The sequence below is a fragment of the Sitophilus oryzae genome, unplaced genomic scaffold (assembly GCF_002938485.1).
Source record: "Sitophilus oryzae breed Bouriz unplaced genomic scaffold, Soryzae_2.0 scaffold_535_pilon_pilon, whole genome shotgun sequence".
Lineage (NCBI taxonomy): Eukaryota > Metazoa > Arthropoda > Insecta > Coleoptera > Curculionidae > Sitophilus > Sitophilus oryzae.
Genome location: NW_022147124.1, coordinates 1,989,888 through 2,004,787, shown reverse-complemented (window position 1 = coordinate 2,004,787; position 14,900 = coordinate 1,989,888). Strand labels below are relative to the sequence as shown.

General features: G+C 34.7%; 1 pseudogene; it reads right to left on the bottom strand.

Moving 5' to 3' along the window:
• Nucleotides 1-264: 264 nt before the first annotated feature.
• Nucleotides 265-14,900, bottom strand: part of LOC115886936 — a 28,140-nt pseudogene continuing 13,504 nt past the window's right edge.

Here is a 14,900-nt window from a genome sequence, read left to right as displayed (position 1 = left end):
AAACACAAAGAACAAAGAAAAAAACTATTTAAAATATCTAAATGCAACTATTCGAGAACACTTTAGTTTTTCTAACACTGATACATCTACAAAAACCGTTGACGTTCTGTTAAAATGACATTATATCAAGTTAAACTTCACAACTAACAATTACTACGAGATAACAATTACTTAATAAGTTAAAACCAAAAAGCTTCAAACTTTCTGCATGATTATTTTTAATTTGTTTTTAATTTTTACGTACGAGGCTGGGCTGAAAAATAATCGGCCTAGGTAAGGAAACACAACTTTTTTTCGGCAAAGCTCAATTTATTTCTCAACGTAGTCCCCGTTAAGCTCTATACACTTTGTCCAACGATTCTCCAATTTTTCGATGCCCTTCGAATAATACGATTTTTCGAAGTCCTTAAAATAGGCCTCTGTCGCAGCGATGACCTCCCCATTCGACTCAAATCTCTTACCATCGAGCCATTTTTTCAACTCTGGAAACAGATAATAGTCGCTGGGCGCCAAATCTGGGGAGTATGGCGGATGAGGAACAAATTCGTAACGCAATTCATACAGTTTTGCCATTGCGACTGCACATTTATGCGCCGGTGCGTTGTCCTGGTGGAAGAGCACTCTTCTTCGCTAAATGGGGTCGTTTTTTCTTCAAATCGGCGTCGAATCGGTCCAACAGCTTTGAGTAATATTCGCCTGTGATCGTTTTGCCCTTTTCAAGGTAATCGATATGAATAATACCGTGCGCATCCCAAAAAACTGTGGCCATGACCTTGTTGGCAGACAGACCCACCTTGGCTTTTTTGGCTTTGACTCGCCCTGAGAAACCCACTGCTTTGACTGTTCCTTCGTCTCTGGCGTATTGTGGTGGATCCAAGTTTCATCCACGGTTACAAAATGGCGCAAAAAGTCCTTCTTATTGTGGTTAAACATTGCCAAACACTCCTTTGAAGTTGTCACACGGTTTCGCTTGTTGTCGGCATTGAGCAAATGCGGCACTCATCTGGCAGCGAGCTTCCTCATTCCCAAATATTCGTGCAATATATTCTCCACTCATTCACGTGAGATGCCCACAACCTCAGCAATCTCGCACACTCTTACCCGTCGATTGTCAATTACCATACCATGGATTTTATCGACCACTTCTGGTGTGGTGACCTCTCTTGGACGGCCTTGACGCTCATCATCAAAAATTATCGTACGACCGCGTTTAAATTCGGCAGTCTAATATTTTATTGTTGATAACGAAGGTGCAAAGTCCCCATACACATCATCCCGTTCGATTTTGATCTCATCGTTCGTTTTCTTTTTTAAAAACAAGAATCTAATCACTGCGCGATATTCGATTTTATTCATTTTTCTAAAAATGCAAAATCTGTTCGTCTTCAATCACTGTCAAGTGCAAACTAAGTGACGCAGCTCGCTGAAAATTCAACAAAAGTCACTTGAAAGATAGTTTTTACGAAAAACAATTGCATTTGTTCCTAGCGCCGCCAGCTCTTGTCGAGGCCGATTATTTCTCAGCCCAGCCTCGTATGTTATGTTTATTTAGTTACGTTTTTTAAAATCAAAGAAGCGATTGCCATACATTACATATTTTATTCTGCAAACTTTAACATTACTGACATCAACAGATGCATCACAAGTAGCATCTATCTGACTTCGAACTAAATCTGACCTGAAGCGACGTCAGACTTGTGCAAATTTAGGTCGGGTGCTGGTGATACGATCTGTGACGTCGCTTTCCTATTAAAAGCGACGTCGTTGGATCCGAGTCGGTAAATCCAACGATCTGTCGACGTACAAAATAACAACGTACCATTTTTATTCATTTCCCAACGTCGTTCCCACGTTGGCTTGCACGACGTACATATACTTGAACTAGCCCGACGTCTACCCGTTGTCCGAATAGGATACGTCTCACTGATAATCCCTAAACTAACGTCCAATTATATTTTGTTGTATTTTATGTTCATATTTATAACCTAATTTACGTATCTCTATTTACGTCCGTTAATACAACCCATTAAGTAGCATTTGCGACCTAATGAACATCATGAACATAACTTAATAAAAAGTTTTTGTAAACAAACTTAACAGCCTAAAAAAACACTAAAAAGGCATTTAGACATTCATCTACATTTTACAGAAAGAGGTCAAGGCTTTTGCAAAATAATAATAGTAGTAGTGATGTCTTGCCTCCACTCATAAATGATTTTTATCCGGCAGAGATGCTGCATTACACTGGTGCATCTTAATTTCATTTTTTAGCTTAGGAAACCAGCAGACCCCATCCTCCTCCCACATGTGAGGTTAGGCTTAAAAAAGTGGCTGCCCAAAGTGTGATAGTTGCACAAATCCACAAATCACTGATACGCAAAGTGAGGTTACGTGGCGTATTATATACGTCATAATACGATTGCCGGTCGTCCCGTTTGATGACTTCGGTCGTGTGAGACGACTAATGTTGGAGATCCGGTCGGAATTGGTATATTGGTAGTTCATAATATTAAGTCGGACACAGAAATCCGCCATTCTTAGCACGTATCCGATTGTCAGCCATTTTAAAATCGTTTTTAGTTTTTAAAATTTATATTCACATTTCGATTTCTCGAAATGTGAATTTCGAGAAACCTTTCGAAGGTTGAGTTTGGGGGGAACCACAGTACAGTTTTATGATTAAATCAGCTAGAAAATTAAAAAAATATTTTGCGAGTAACTTTTTTATAGATATTTTTATTTCATAAATCTACCTAATTTTGAAGGCGCTCGTTGTTTTCCGGAGTATTTTAATCAGATATATCAAAAAAGTGACTTCCGTTGACAGAACTGATGTCTCGATTAATGATTCAGAATTATTATAATATGAAATTAGATAGGCACTTATAGTTATATTCGAGGAGTGATTATGAATCCATTTGTAATTAGGTAGTTTGGTTAGGTTTTTATGTATTCTTGGTAGCGAATATGAAACCAAACGTAACGTAAGTGCTTAGCGACGAATTTTAAGTGACTAAAATCCAACGTAATTTGACGTTGGTAATTGGTAGAATTACATTCCCTATTAGGTCAGATACCGACGTCGAGGCGACCCGAATCTGTATTCCCCATTTAGGTGCAAATAAGGGTCGTCAGGCGGTCGAACCGACGTTGGTACCCGACGTCGGGTTTATTGAACGCGACGTATACCCGACGTTAGATAACGTCCAAATGCTACTTGGGCATGAGCAATACATTATTTATTTTTATTAGATTGTATGAAAAAAGCCCCTTTTATTTTTCTTTTGTTGTAACATTCATGTAATTCCAACAAATAAAGTTAAAACAGGAGAGAAACGTTAAAATTCGTACAAATTTTTCACAAAAGGAATTTGATCAGATTCCGCATTCAGATTGTTGTTTTCCTGCGCATTTCCGCTGAAACCATCAGCGAGGCGATTTTTTTGTTCCTCGTCATTTCCAATCATTTTTTCGAATGGATGAGACGCGTTTTGTGCCTGATTGAAAGAATATTGAATCGTCGCCGTGTTTCGCACCCTTTCGCAATATTGTTCGGCGATAACGTAAAATTAAATCGGCTTTTCTCTGCCGGAAATGAGTTTTCACATGGAGGGGACACCGCTGGCGAGACACAAGATTTTCGCAGGCCGTATAGTGCAGAGCTGCACTTGACTGAATTTCAATCTTCTAGCGCTTATTTCTAATACAGTAAATCGCTATTTTTTAAAGATTAAACTGGACAAACGTTGTGAAAATACAGGCTGCATTGGAAACATGTATATATTGTGCAATTCCCAAGTAGCATTTTTATACACAAAATCGAAACAAAATCTCTGCTAGAAACATTGCGAAACAGTTTCGTCATTTCAACAACGTCATTCAGTCAACATTTTTGATATACATATGTTTCGTAATATAAATCGGTTTTTGTTTCGAAACATTTTCCCAATATACAGGGTGGCCCATAGAAAACGTTCCACAAGGCATGACAGCCAGGGTATTTTTTTTTTTCAAAAAATCCAAAAACACGTCAATTTTGTTTGTGAGGGGGACAACTTTTGCCCCAAAAATGATTGCAAAATCTTCAACGCTCTAAGCGGGGGTGTCATCCCCCAACTTTTTTCAAATGGGAAGGAGGGTCAAGTGGCGTCTCAATGAAAAGGGCTCTCTATTCTCTATATTTCCCCACTTCGCTTTTAAAAATCGGTCGAGTCATTTTGAAAATATGAAAGATTGAAATTTGAAAAGTACTTTTTGCAAAAAAAACCGCATAAATTGTATTAATTAAAAAAAACTTATCTTATTAATGAAGCAAATGCTGAAAATGTTACCCTTCAACCTCCATACAGTAAAACAAATAATTTGTTTTACTAATAATTATTATTTTCAATCCGTTCTAGAACATTCTGAAGAACTTGCGGGGTCACTTCACGACAAACATCACTAATTCGTCTTCGCAGGTCTTCTAATGAGGCGGATGGAGTGCTATGCTCTAAAGGAGTCAAGTCGGGTGACCGGGGAGGCCACTCAATTGCACCCCTTTGTCTTATCCACCTAACGGGAAAGTTATTGTTTAAATAATTACGCACATTTTGAGAGTAATGTAGAGGTGCACCGTCTTGTTGAAATATTAGTTCCGCTTCAACGTATCCAGGATTGTTCTCTATGATGTCAGTTAGGGCTGGGTCGATGGTATTTTCCAGTAAATCCAAGTACATATCACCTGTTAGATTTCCAGGAAGAAAAAAAGGACTGACAATAGAATTTCTAAAAATACCAGCCCGCACTTTCAATTTCTGAGGCTTTTGTGTGTGCACCTCGTGAAAAACCCTGGGGTTGTCCTCAGCCCAGTACCGACAGTTGTGCCGATTAACTACACCGTTCAAAAAGAAAGTACACTCTACCTAACCTGATCGTTCAACCTTGTGGCAAGTGAAAAAATGCGTAAACATCTAGAAATAATAAGAAAAAAACAGCAAATTGGTCGAAGGAATTTATCCTTTTCATTTACTCTGATAAATGTTTAAATAAACTTTTCAAAATTCAAAATTTGAATCCTTCACATTTTCTCAATGACTCGACCGATTTTCAAAAACAAAGCGGGAAAGTATAGAGAATAGACAGCCCTTTTGATTGCGGTACCACTTGACTCCCCTTCCCATTTGAAAAAAATTGCGGAATGGCACCCCCACTTAGAGGGTTGAGGATTTTGCAAAAATTTTTGGAGCAAAAGTTGTCCCCCACATACAAAATTGACTTGTTTTTAAATTTTGTGAAAAAAAAATACCCTGGCCGTTATGCCTTGCGGAACGTTTTCGATGGGCCACCCTGTATAGTTTCATTACATACATAAGCTATAACAATAAACATCTTAATGTCACAAATTTTTCGAAACATTTTTGAAACAGATGTGGCTCACATTCACAGATTTCGTTCCCGTTTTGTGCCAGAAAAGTTTCCACAGTTTATTTGATATACTGTCAAATATGAGAAATGAATGACCTTACTTTTTTTATTGTTTGGATTTTGTTCTGAAATTTTTGCATTTAAGCATTCTTCCAGTTTTTATAGTACTATATATAAAAAAAGCAGAAGGGAGGACATATGACGTGTACAAATACATATATTTTTCTTATGCGAATTTATAATTAACGTTTTTTTTATCTTTTTTCCACAATGAAATACATGTTTTTATGTTTTAATTGTGTTATGTAAGTAAATAAAAATATTTTAATTATTTTGAACAAAAGTTTTGATTGGCATTGTTGACAGGTGACTAGTTCAAAATTTCTACACAGACATTATGTAGGTATATGTTGGAGGCAGATGCCGAAAATTAGACACATGGCGATTACAATTAAATATACCTACCTATATCCACAGAGTTACGCTGAGGACTTCTATGCGGAGGGTGTTAATCTTTTGTTGTTATATTATACCAAAAAAAGATTAACCCTCTGGCAAGTTTCGTATGGACAAATCGTCATATGTCTAATTATTTTGGACATTGGCCGAAATTCGGCATCTGCCACCAACATATACACTAAATCGAAACATTTTGGAAACAAGATTTCCATTTATTTTCTCATTTTCGAGACACGAGTTTCTCTCTTTTTAAACACAAGTATGATATAATGTAGATGATTTGTGTCCGACCCCATGTCAATTTAATAAAACAATGAATTAAAATTCCGCCATGTTGGCTATTTATCTTTTAATTAAAAATATATTTGTTTATCGCCTGTTGAGCTCATAAGAACGCGTTCTATTTACATTGATTTATATATTTTTATTTTCAGAACCATGGTATAGAAATAAAAATAAAAATCTATATTTCGAACAAAATATTTTGTATCAACAAATAATGATGTATAGAAGAGGCATTATAGCAAGTATAATATTAAATTATATGATGAATTTGCTTTTGCCAGACATTTTTGCCAAACCAAACAAGACAAAAAAATTATGGCGGAGGTCGATATTGTTGATGGTTGTTTTCATTTTGAAATCCACACACAGACAGAGACATCTTTTAGTTTTGTATTTTGTTTCTTCACATTTAGAAACAGTGGCTGCTGAAAACGGGAACATCTTGGACACAAATTGCAGAAAATATTTCGAAATATTTCCTCTAAAAGCTTTGATTCCGCATCGAATCATTTCAGGAAACGGCTAGTGCCATCACACTGGAAACACATGTAATAAAGCTATATAAAATATACAGGGTGCTCCAAAATCGAGATACGAGCATTGGTATCTCGTTAACCGTAATAGATACGAACATGCCTAAATTAGGGCAAAGTTGCGCTTTCGGATGTTCACTAAGATGCCATCAAAAAAGTTATAAAAATTTCAAGGATTGCTGAGTTTTTTGGAAAAAAAACGAATTTTTTTGAAAATTAATTTTATTTTTTCCTCTCGGTACTTTTAAGAAAAACAAAAAATTAATTACACATTCTCATAGCCACTTTATTAGGGCTATCTGATAGTATTTTTAGATATTAGCTGATAATTTGTGAAATACAGAGACAAATACATTTTTTATTTCAGATTTTGAAATAACTCGGTCTTCTGAGTACAATGATATGCCACACTTAATTTTTTTTGCTTCGGATATTTGAACACAATTTATTTAAACTAATTTCAAGTCCGTCTCTGTTTTTTTTTAATGTTTAATCTATTTATCGTTACAATATTGATAAGCTTTGAACAATGACGTGGAGTAAAACATTCAATGTGGAAAATCAAATGCAATAAAATAATAAAAAATAATATACAAATGAATAAATTACTTCACGTCATTTGTAAAAGTGAAATCAGTACATTTTAAGATTTACAATAAACAGTACAAAATGCATTCGGAAGTATAAGAAGAAAGTTCAAAGAGCTATAAATAAAATTGAACGAAAAATAAATTTGTGCAATAGAGAGGGTGGTAACCCTTTCGAACATGTAGAGCATTAGAAACTAGTTTGTAGAAGTTGATTTATTTATAATAACTACGACTAATATTACGCATATTATTAGATCGCACACTGCACACTGAGATTTCAAATTCACAATAAAAAAAGTTAAAAATAATATCTTTAAATTGCTGACCTGGATATAATTTATTTGAATCTTCCAATTGGCTCGATTTTCCTTATTCAATGTTAATTAGCGCTGACCAATATTGTTGTGATGAGTATAATCAGATTAAATAACTTAAAAAACCAGAGATGGACTTCAAATTATTTTAAATAATAATTAAATAGTTTTGTTGTTGTTAAGGTACCCAAAATGTATAAAGTGTGGCATATCATTGTACTCAGGAGACTGAGTTCTTTTAAAACCGGAAATAAAAAATGCAGGTCCGTATTTAAAAAAAATAAGTTGGCCCCTGTATCTCACAAATTATCAGCTAATTTGAAGATCTAAAAATATTATCAGATAGCCCTAATTAAGTGGCTATGAGAATGTGCAATTACTTTTTTGATTTTATTAAAAGTAACGACAGGAAAAAATAAAATTCATTTTCAAAAAAATCCGTTTTTTCCAAAAAACTCAGCAATCCTTGAAATTTTTAAAACTTTTTTGATTGCATCTTGGTTATCTAAAATGTGTCCAAAAATGCTACTTGTGCCATATCAAATTACAAAGACATTATTGAATATCAAAGAACTATAGTACTGAATGGCCAGTACTATAGTACTTAAATTAAATTAGTAAATTATATTACTAATAGATAAATAAACATGAATTACATAAACAACAAACACTAATCCCACATTTCGATATTATATTTGCGAAACAATGATGTTGTTGAAGGAAAACCCAAATTTGATAACGCATTTCAGCGAAATGTGAGTCAATATCTTGGAAAAATATGTTACTGCAATTATACTATTAACTTAAATATACCCTATTAACTTTATAAGTATTATATGCATAAGTATTAGATTGTAATATTCATGCATTTAGGAAATGTTTGTATAGGATTTAACAATAAAAAACTAAACATCATTATCACAAGAATTTGTCACTGTTTTCAAACATACTAATACCTAAATCTTATAATACAGCTAAAAATGGACTATGTAAATAAATACACTAATCTATTCTAAAACAATCTTATTTTAAAATTCAAGAATTGATACTGGTTGGCTTAGTAAATTTTTTAATATTAGTTTTCTATGAAATGTTTCAAAACATCACTATATTTTCATAAATAAGCCGTTGAAAACCAGAGTGGTTTTAGTCAATTTTTTTGGATTTTCTAATTTCAACATATTACGATTTCTGATGTAGTTTTCTATCTACTTACGAGGTTTTAAAAATGTTACTCTATAAAAACTTTCAAATATCTCACTCAAAATTGTAACCGTTAAGACGCAACCATCAGTTACATCAGAAAGCCAGAGTGGTGCAAGTTAGACTTAACCACATGTTAATCACTCTGGCAGTTTCCTCTTCTTCTTTTAGAAAGCGTATCGCCTGTTTAGTTCCGGTTTCCTCCTCGTCTAAGCAACTCTTGCGAGGTTGACTGCCAAATGTCTTGCCAACGTTTAGGTGGTCGTCCAGTAGGTCTTCTGCCATGGGGTACGTTGTTGCGAATTATTATGGCCATTCTGTCGGGGCCCATTCTATTGACATGCTGGTTCCATTCTCTTCTTCTCTGCCTTATCCATCTGACAATGTCGTTTGTTTGGCACTTTTCTCTTATGTCTACATTTCTCTGTCTGTCTGGTCTCTTATGTCTACATTTCTGGTTTCCGCACCATATGTCATCACTGGTCGTATGCAGGTTTTGTATATTCTTGACTTACATTCTGTACTCAAATGTTTGTTTTTCCATATGGGATATTTAAGATGTCCTGATATTGCGGCAGCTTTATTGGCTTGTTTCCTTACTTCTTCTGGCATTTTGTTAGTATATTTATTACGGCGTAGCGTGATTAACAGAACTAATTTTGCTTCAAAAAGTTGATTGGGTAAGGCAGTTACTCGTCAAAAATTCATTTTTTCATAATAATGGTAATGAAACGTTTTGCCCCGAAAACTGTCTTCGCTAGATATACAGTGGTTAGGTTAGGCTATACCATAATTGAAAATGGTTGAATAAGCTGAATATGATGATGATAATGATAATATTTTGTGTCATGATTATTAGACCTTGTGAGAAAAATTATATTTATATTAAAAGAGCATTATATGTCACTTTTTCATTGTAACATGTATTTACTTCAAATCCTTCAATTTAATAGATGATAGTAAGAAGTTTTACTTCAAATATACGCACATAGTACACACACTGTTTTTTTTTTAAATGTCAGTGAAAACAATAAAATCAATTTTATTGCAATTGGACTTGCATAGTAAATCTTCAACTTTATCTTTCCATTGTTCAAAGTCCTTCTTCTTACTTTGTTTACATCTGGTGTTTTTTTTTTTTCATTTTGATATAAAGCTTTCCCGAAATGCTTCGTATTAGTAAGAAATTTGCTATAAACCTACTAGAGACAACAACAAAAATAATAATGATGGTAATATTCTAGCTGGAGGGTATAGGTATGCTGGTCGAACCGCAAGTCGGCTTCAGTAAAAGTAACAACGTTGAGAGCCCCGTTCGATTCGAAATGAAAGTATTTCCTTTATTTATGCGTGTCGTAATCGAACAGCGTTTATTTGTTAAGTAGTATAAATTATCCGGCAAATGGTTTTAGACGTCCATTAGAAAAATTTTAAGCATCAGGTGTTCCACATTCGAAATCTAGGTATCAAGGGAACAATAAAACATGCAAAATTATTGACTCCGGCCGTGCCCGATACTACCAACAAAAGTAGGCTAGAGAGAAATATTACTGAATTATTCAGCTGAAAGAATACTATAGACTATAGTGTCGAAAACACTATAAATTGTTGTAACTTTGTCGGAACATTTCATAAAGAGAAAATTGCATCTTAGGTAAAATTAATAAAGTAATAAGACTAAAAAATCTTTTTCGTTTTAGTATCATTAGGCTGTGGCCCAACATAAAGCTGGTAGCGTAGCGTATGACGGAGAGGTGTATGTACAGTGTGAGAAAATACGCGTCAATCCGCAAAATGCTCCGCTGTACTAGGCATGTTCGGTCTTCCGATAAACCGGTACCAGGATCGGTACTTTTGAAATATTCCGGTATCGGTATCGTTTTTTACAAGACCGGCATACCGGTATCGGTACCGGTACCAGAAGACCGATTTTGGTACCGGTACCGAAGACCAGTTTAAATCGATCCCGAAAGACCGGTTTGGTTTCTATCGGTACAGAAAAATAGATTCATGATAATATGAAAATTATAAAACCTGTATAAAACGATATCGGTACCGGTTTGGTGTGCAAAGCTGATTGTGTTCTCCTACTTTAGGTACCGTATGATTGAAAAAAAACTGCGTCAGCGATGGCTATGAAATGAAGATCGCTGTCGTTTTATATGTAAAATCATATGGGGAATGTAATCGATGTTCATTTCTAAGCCAATTGGACGCCGTTTTTTTTTTCGATCATTCGGTATAGTACGATCAGTAACATGCAATGTAATTTATTTTTATATATGTTTAAGGCATTGCTTGTCTAGTAATCTAGTCTTTTTTTTAGTACATCTAAAATTCAAGTAAAGCATATCTTTCATGGATCACTCATGTGTATTATATAAACTAAAATGTCCCTAAAACGCAGGCCGATATTCAATAGCATCTACCCTATTATTAAATATGCAAAATATCATATTATTTCCGCTCCACTTATATCTCCAAGAACAGCAGCTTCCAGTACTTTTTCCATTTTTCATAAGTAAAGAGAATGTTGGACAAGAAATCCAGAATATGCGGAAAATGTGAACATAAACAATGATAATCTTAAGTTAGATCAATAACGTTATAACGGTAACGGATAGATTTACCATATATTCCGAGAAATCTAATTTATCCCTCAAAATACCGTATTTATTACGTTACCGTATTTACTTAACGTTACAGGCACGAGAACTTTCTATTTACATTTTTTAATACGGTATCATGAGGTATATGCTCACTGGCACAACAACCAAAACTGTTTTTCGGTCTTTCCAATATTCCGGTTCATCCGGTCCATCCGGGCTTCCGGTCCAGCCGCTATACCGGTTCAAAAATGAAACTTCTACACCCTGTATCTCCGAAACTAAGCATTTTTGGACATACATTTATACGAACTTTTATACTTATTTTTATCTGCATAATAATATGCTGCCGACTTTTCCTGAATACAGTTCGGACCACCCTGTATATAAAAGAATGCCCGGTTAGTTACATCATTTATAACTCGAAAATGGCTGGTTGGTTTTTAGTAATCTGTCATTTGTTGGATTTGCCTTGCATAGAACTTACTGCCATTACCCGCTGAGAGGTATTTGACACGCATCAGAAGATGGTTAAGCATGGCATTTTGTTGAAGACATTGTTATCTCTCTTCCGTACTCCGTATATTTAAAAAATCTCATTGCTTTATTGACCCTTTACTTTTTGTTTTTTCGTTGTAAAATGAATTTACTACTCTTATCCATGCGCTGCTTCCTCCCAGTGATTCTCCATGCTTATCCCCTTTAAGTTTTTATGGAAAATATTCTTGTACCTTTTGAATTATAGAGAAACTTTATATATTTTGTATTATTGCCTAGTGTTTAATAATTTCTTTATACAGGGTGAGTTTTAAATAAGTGCATATATTTTTGCTAGAGGTGCTATATTTCGACCCCAGAAACCCGATTTTTGTGCTAAGAAAAATTGAAAACTTTGTATTTTTCGGAAAACTTCTTCGATATTTTTTTGAATTTTTAGTTAAAAAATACTATCTTGATAGTATGGGGTGGGGGAGAAAATTTCTATTGCAGTAGGTGTAAAACACGGCTGTATACTTTCGCCGCTACTCTTTAACATCGTTCTGGATGTAGCACTAAATAGAGCATTTAAAGAACCACTAGGGATACAATGGGGACTCTTAAGCAGGCTAGAAGACCTGGATTACGCAGACGATCTATGCATCTTTTCCCATTCACATTCGGATATGTCTCAAAAACTTCTTAGACTCCAAGAGGAAGCTAATAATGTCGGTCTTCAAATCAACGTGGCAAAAACCAAAGAAATGAGGTCAAATATGAGCCATCGAAAGAGTTGATAAATTTCAGTACCTGGGAAGTATGCACAGCGATGGGGGCACAGAGAAAGATATAGAGGAAAGGATTTTGAAGGCACAAAGAGCTTTTGGCATGCTTACACCTGTGTGGAACTCCTCTATATATAGCAAAAAAACCCAGCAAAAAAGTCCAGCTCTTCAATAGCAATGTCAAATCTATTTTGCTTTATGGATGCGAAACATGGAAGGTTACGCGTGGTCTCATGGATCGCCTACAGGTGTTTGTTAACAAGTGTCTTCGAAGAATATTGAGAATTTTCTGGCCCAATCAAATTAACAACGAAGAACAGTGGAGACATCACAAAATCGAATAGATATCGAAATTAAGAAAAGAAAGTGGGGGATTGGGCACATTTTGCGCAGACCCCACAGAGATATCGCTAGACAGGCACTTGAATGGAATCCACAAGGAAGACGTGTCAGGGGAAGACCAAGGAATACCTGGAGAAGAACAGTAACCTCTGAAGTCCAAGAGGTCGGGAAAACATGAGGAGAGATCAAACAGACAGCTCAGAATAGGATCAGATGGAAACATCTCTTAGAAGCCCTATGTCCCACGAAGGGATGACGGGAACATGTATGTATGTATGTATCTTGATAGTATGGCAGTATAAATACTAGATTAAATTTAGAGGAAAAAACATAGAGAGATCACCTTTTGTTCTCAAAATTAAAGGAGAAAATTAGAATTTTTTAAATCTTCAAAAAAAGGGTTTTTCATTTCCTGGTCCTAAATGCAAAAGCCATTTCATAAATAACATTAAAGACGAAAATCTACCACATTATGTTTAGAAATATTATAGAATGTACCTAATTACTATATTTTTATTTAAATCACATAACTACAACTTTTAATAAACCATTACGTAATTTTCTTTTTTAAATTACAAAATAATTGAAAGAATAAAATTCATATTCGAAATGTGTTAAAAGCTTTCAGTCTAACACCATTTCAAATCTACATTATTAATTGATACAATCTATTCTTATATCACGAATAATACACAATGACGATGTATACCATCCTACATCTTCAGTCAATAGAGACAAAAAACCTTAAAGTGAAGATATATGTGTGAGGTCTATCTAGCTTTTAGCTCAGACTTTACGTTGATTTGTAATTTACTTTGTTCACGCCTTTCACATAACAGCTTCATTGTTATTTATAACGACAATGGATTTGAATGTAGTCTTATCTTAAAATGAGGGGAACGATATGAGTTAACACGTCTTCTTTGATAAAGAAATATTTAAATTACAGTGCAGTAAAAAAATACTGTAATTTCCGGAATAGTATTTTGTGTTGTATTAGGTTGTTAATTATGTTTAGCTTAATTAATAATAAAAATAATTTTCGGATTAATGTAGTCTTCTGATCTCTAAGTTACATTCTCTAGATCTTTCCTTTCAAAAACTCTAATATCTTGGAAACTAAACCCTTCATATAGCTCTTTGTGATTGGTCTATATCATTATGCTCTGTTGTTTCTTCTTTAGATTGACAAAATCTGTATATAGTTTTGTTATTAATTCCATTAGCTTTGGATCTATTTGGATGCCTGGCTAATAGTTTCATGTTAGTAGACCCACTACAGAATTGACAGTCTTTCTGTCTTTGCCTATCAGGTCTACCATAAATTTTGAAAAATGTTCTACTGTGAACATTTACTTTGCATTGGTGAATTTCTCCACCACTCCTGAGATTTGTTGGTCACCGACTTTTTTGTTGTCATTCTGGTGACTGCTTTGCATCAGTGCGGCACAAAAATTCTGGATCTATGAATGGAATTGATGAGCCATGTTTGATCATTTCAACTCCTTTTTCGTTTTGTTTTTGACTCTATTGTTACGATATTCAGCCTAACGTAACATTGCTAGGCTCACCTAATACATCTAAAGCAAGCACACAATCTCGCAGTATAGTCTATAATTATTGATAGTTAACTTGCATGTGTGAGTAAAAACTTTTATCTTTAAATTATGAAAAAGTAACATCCATGGTTATACCACACTTAAATTTACCTAACACCACTGCACATGTCATCGGTAATTATGCCAATGATCAGAATGGTCATTGACGGAAACAGTACTGGGAGAATTTTGTCATGGGCTTGGAACACCCTCAAGAAAACACCCAAAGAAAATTCCACTTCTCCAACTATAGTGGACATACCAAGAATCTACAACTTTGAGAAACACCTCGCTGTAGTATT